Here is a 5756-nt window from a genome sequence, read left to right as displayed (position 1 = left end):
GGTGAGTGGTGCGTTGAGGTATATGTGGAGACAAAAAACGTTATCTATGGAGGCAAAGAAGGGAATGTATGAAAGTATAGTAGTACCAACACTCTTATATGGGTGTGAAGCTTGGGTGGTAAATGCAGCAGCGAGGAGGTGGTTGGAGGCAGTGGAGATGTCCTGTCTAAGGGCAATGTGTGGTGTAAATATATCGTAGGGGTTCTTAATGGAGATATCGAGGGTTGAAGGTAGACACACTTGTTGGATGGTAACATATATTGTCAGACTGTGATGATGAGAAATGGAGCCCAGCCTCTGCCTGTCCTAGCCTGTGTCAAAACGCAGACTGAGACCGAGGCAGAGGTACGAACGTACACATGTGCATCCCGTGACGTCACACAAAGTCACAGGCCTAAAAGGGATCTCCTATCTAAAGCACATGGATGATACTATATGCTATGCTATATAACACAGGGATCAGCAACTATGCTGACAAATATTATGCAGAAAATTCGGAGTGTGGATAATAGGAGAAGGTGTGGAGTTAATAAAAGTATTAGTCAGAGGGCTGAAGAGGGGTTGTTGAGGTGGTTTGGTCATTTAGAGAGAATGGGTCAAAGTAGAATGACATGGAGAGCGTATAAATCTGTAGGGGAAGGAAGGCGGGGTAGGGGTTGTCCTCAAAAAGGTTGGAGGGGGTAAAGGAGGTTTTGTGGGCGAAGGGCTTGGACTTCCAGCAAGCGTGCGTGAGCGTCTTAGGAGTGAATGGAGACGAATGGTATTAGGGACATGATAAGCTGTTGGAGTGTGAGCAGGGTAATATTTAGTGAAGGGATTCAGGGAAACCGGTTATTTTTATAAAGCCGAACTTGAGTCCTGGAAATTGGAAGTACAATGCCTGCACTTTAAAGGAGGGGTTTGGGATATTAGCAGTTTGGAGGGATATATTGTGTATCTTTATATGTATATGCTTCTAAACTGTTGTATTCTGAGCACCTCTGCAAAAACAGTGATTGTGTGAGTGTGGTGAAAGTGTTGAATGATGATGAAAATATTTTCTTTTTGAGGATTTCCTTTCTTTTTTGGGTCACCCTGCCTCGGTGGGAGACGGCCGATTTCTTGAAAATATATATATATATAATATATATACATAATATATAATATATATATATATATATATATATATATATATATATATATATATATATATATATATATATATATATATATCTGGTGTAAATTGTGGGACCCATAGCCTCGGAGAAGTGGATAAAAAGGCTTCAAGGAAGAATATTTGGATTTCTTCCTGAAGCCGTTTGAATATTCCACTTCCCCTACCACCCCATCTTTTAGTATATATATTTTTTTACCAATAGGAATATTTTATTACATAATATGGTACAGAAGATTTAAGAGATACATTGTTGATATAAAGGTGGCATATAAGGTACATGTTGTTACGTGTGTATCACCGATTATAAGGCGAAAATCTCATCCAGCTCCTCAGAGCTGGGGCATGTGCCCAAAATACAGCAAGCATTACCCCTTTGAACAGCCGCACTGAGCCGCTGGAACAGAAAACTAGCTGCCCTGGGATCCCTAGTTACCCTGATGAGTCTTTTTCCCAGCTCCTTAAGGAATTTAGATGCACTCTTTCCCCATGAGCCAAGGGTCTCTGAGCCTATGGGAACAAACATATAATGATGGGCAAGTTCTCCATATTTTCTAGACTTTTGGGACTCCCTGAAGCTGGCAGCTGCCCCTCCTTCCTCCCTGGTGTATTGGAGATAGGTATCAGCCAAGGTAGATGCACATGTATAGTCCCACACCACCTGCTTCCCATCTGTCCAGGCTTGAAGGGTGATACCATCTGGACGCTTCTGGCTGCCATCAGATCTGCATAGTTGGGGTGGTTCCCTTACTGCTGGGCATCCAGCTGTTGTGAGGCTCCTCTTGATAATGTTATTAACCTCCTCATGTCTTGCAATCTTTCCCTCGGATTTACGGCACACAAGACCATGGTACCCGAATCGGTCTGCTGCTTCACTGCCACAAATACACCTGTGTTCGGCGAGAATAGGGGCGGCAAGTCGAAGGGCAACACTAATGCGGATGGTCTGTGGGTCGAGGTGTGTGCCAAGGCTGGAGTTGGGAACAGCCAACAGAAAGTCCCCAGCATGAGGGGCTCTCACTGCCAGCAGGCGGGCTCTATCCTTCCCTGACACACTCTGAAGCATTGTTGAGGCTATATTTTCCACTATTGGACCATCCCAGTGCGATTGTTTGTAGTTGTTGAGGGGAGCAGGTCTGGTTTCTGAGCCCATTAGATTATCCCAGATCATTGCTCCGTCAATGAATTTTTGGTCCTGGACTCCAATCTTGTCCCTAAGATGTTCAGGGAGAATTGCTGCTACAAGCTCTCTGGATGCAATACACGAGGACAGAAAAGCAGGTAATGCAATCTGTGATGACTTGCGGACACCAATGCCTCCTAGTCTGACTGGAAGTGTAGCTTGGTTCCACTGCCCATCTTCTAGAGTAAGGTTAAGTACTTTCGTAAAAATCTGCCTCAGAATACTGTCATATTCGTGCAGTATAGGGTTATCATATGAAGGTGCACATCTTAGGAAATATGTCAACCTGGGCAGACTCAAGCACTTTGTGAGAAGGTACAAGGCATCGTGGGTGTCCAGATTGCCTATTCGTTGTTCCATTCTCCTTAACTCTTCCAATTTCTTCCTGAGAATTGTGTCAATGGCATTGCTTTCCAGAGGTGCTCCTAGCAAGACACTATTTGTGGGGGCAATGACTGCTGCTCCTGGTAGTTTTGATCTCACTGCATTTATCACTTGTTGACTGACTGAGATGATTTCACATTTGGATGGATTCAGGACGAGACCCATTTCCTGTCCCCGTGTCATTACCTGTGTAAGGTCATGTAGGAGGGACTCCTTTGTACCTGCTAGTGTGCCATCATCTAGGAACCAGATGTTTAGCTCGCTGGTCAGTCTGACTGTGATTTCCCTAACTGCTATACAGAAGAGAAATGGTGCAAGAGGATCTCCTTGTTGGACACCCTCCGATGATGTGATTTCATGCTCTCCAAAGAGAAGCATTGATTCCTTGCTATACCCAGCTGAAACAAAAGGGAAGAGACCAGGGAAATGTTCTTATACTGCTGCTAATACCACGTCTCTTTTCAGGAGATTGAACGCATTCTTGAAATCTAATTTTACCACTGCATTGTCCTCAGGCAGGTTGTTGATATACGCCCTTGTTGCATGAACCGTTGCTTCACTTCCTTGAGAGACCCCAAAGCCAAGCTGGTTTGGTTGAAGCATCATGGCTGCCTGTGCACGAATACTTCGGACAGCAGCTTTGGATACGAGGCGGCGTAACGTGTTGCCTACTGCAATTGGCCGAATTCCTCCATCCTTCTTTTTAAGTGCACAAAGTGTTGCACCAAAAAAGAAAGGTCTAATTTCATCAGGAATCAGACCAGCCAAGGAATTGTTGACGAACCTTGTGATCTCTGAAAGCAGTGTCTCTGCAATTTCCCCAATAACTGGATTAACCATTTCCTTTAAATGCTGTGGCCTTATTCCAGTGTAACCCCCAGCAGAGCCAGATGGGAACGACATTATTGCTTTGTAAATGTCTGAGTCTTCCACAATCAATGGTTCCATAATGGGGACAGAGGTGTTGGAACTGTTGGTGCCACTGGTTTCCCTGGCAGGGTGCTTTCCTCTAAGTGCTTCAGCCATGTCAGCATCCCTGGGAGCAACTGTATCTTCACTGGTAATAATTCTGATTGCCCCCACTGTGTTGCCCTCTTCAATTTTCTTGCTCACTTGGACTCTGACTTTTTCACTGTCAGTAGAGTGAGTGGGGGTTCTGCCTCTCCCTTTTTTGTGTTGACGGGGCAGGAGAATGAGGTTATCAACTCTAGGAAAATCTCTTAAGGATTTAATTATCATTGAGACTAGCCTCTTTCCCCTTTTTTCCGGCACAGCTAAGCAGACATTGCCAAAAAGTAGCAAGTTGTGACATGCCTTGATGGTTGGTGGAGCATTTAAGATAGTGGAACCGTCGTTTACTTTTTTCAGGAGGTCTGTAAGTTTCCCAGCTGCGTGTGGACGGGCTGCTTTGGGAATATGTGTGAGTGTCCTCGTACCTGTTGCTTTAATTGCTTCCAAGAGATTGTCTGATGAGATGAAATCTGTTGGAGTGGGTTCAGGTGCCTGAGTTGGCTCTGGATCATCACTTTCCACAGGAGGACATCCTGAACCAGGGCAACTACCGTGTTTGCGGAGGAAACCATTAGAGTTGAGACAATGAAGCTGTAAGCATGACCGACACTTGCCTCTCCTAGTATTGCCAGCCATGCCATTTCCCTGGCTGCTTGCTTCCTCCTGGTTCGCATCCATCTGCTAGACTAGACAATAGGAGTGGAATATGACATGCTGGGTGGGTATGGTGCGTGGAAGGTAGTGAAATTGACCGTGGTGGCCTGGTGGAGTTTGAGGGGCTGGGAGGGGAAGGGGAAAACTTTCCCTGGGAATTAGGTGGGGGGAGGCGCAGGTTGAGTGTGGTTATCCCGGGGAGTACAATACACATGGACTTGCACACTATATATTGTTCACACTGTCTTACAATACACATAACTTTATTTGTTTCCCATGTACACTATGAACAATGTGGGTATGGGCACTGCTGAACCAATGTGTTCACTCACCATCTAGTTACACATCCCACCTCTTCCACCCACCCCTGTGACGTGGGGGTGGATGCACTGACTGGTCACTCCCTCGTTAACATTAATTTCACATTGTTTTTCCATAACATATGCCTCTAAATAGTCCATGCATCGACACAATCATTTTGGAAATCGGCGACTTTTTTCGTCAAAATATTGGCTTGATTTTCGTGATTTGGCTTAGAAATCGGCGGTGGTATGAAACGCCTCCTGGTAATGGACAATGCTCCGGCTCATCCTCCAGGCTTGGAAGAGCAAATGGTGAAGAAGTTTAATTGCATCAGAGTGAAGTTCTTACCCCCTAATATCACTCCTCTCCTCCAGCCCATGGACCAGCAGATTATTTCAAACTTCAAAAAACTCTACACCAAAGCAATGTTTCAAAGGTGCTTTTAACCTCGGACTCTGAACAAACCCTAAGAGAGTTCTGGAAAGATCACTTCAGTATCCTCCATTGCATAAACCTTATAGGTAAGGCTTGGCAGGGATTGACTTCCAGGACGATGAACTCCACTTGGAGAAAATTGTGGCCAGAATGTGTCCTCGACAAAGATTTTGAAGGGCTTCAGGCTGACCCTGACAACCCTATGCCAGTTATGGAATCTATTGTGCCACTGGGGAAGTTATTGGGGTTGGAGGTTAGTGGCGAGGATGTGGAAGAGGTGGTGGAGGACCACAATGAAGAGCTAACCAATGAAAAGCTGCTAGACCTTAATCTGCAACAGCAACAGACCACAGCTCAGGAAATTGCTTCAGAGGAGGAAGAGAGAGGGGGAAGAAGTTTTTTTCTTCTGAGATTAAAGAGATGTGTGCAATGTGGACTAGGATGGAATGAATTGTGGAGGACCATCACCCTAACAAAGCTGTTGCAGGCTGTGTATGCGACATGTTCAATTACAATGTCTTGCCCCATTTTAGGTAAATCTTAAAGAAACGCCAGAAACAGACCTTTCTGGAACAATTTTTTTGAGCAACAGGGGTCCAGTGACTCAAGCTGGTCCTAGTGGCATTAAAAAAC

The sequence above is a fragment of the Cherax quadricarinatus genome, chromosome 12 (assembly GCF_038502225.1).
Source record: "Cherax quadricarinatus isolate ZL_2023a chromosome 12, ASM3850222v1, whole genome shotgun sequence".
NCBI classification, from domain to species: Eukaryota; Metazoa; Arthropoda; class Malacostraca; order Decapoda; family Parastacidae; genus Cherax; species Cherax quadricarinatus.
The sequence above is the reverse complement of the archived record's forward strand: the minus strand, read 5'-3'. Positions refer to the sequence as shown.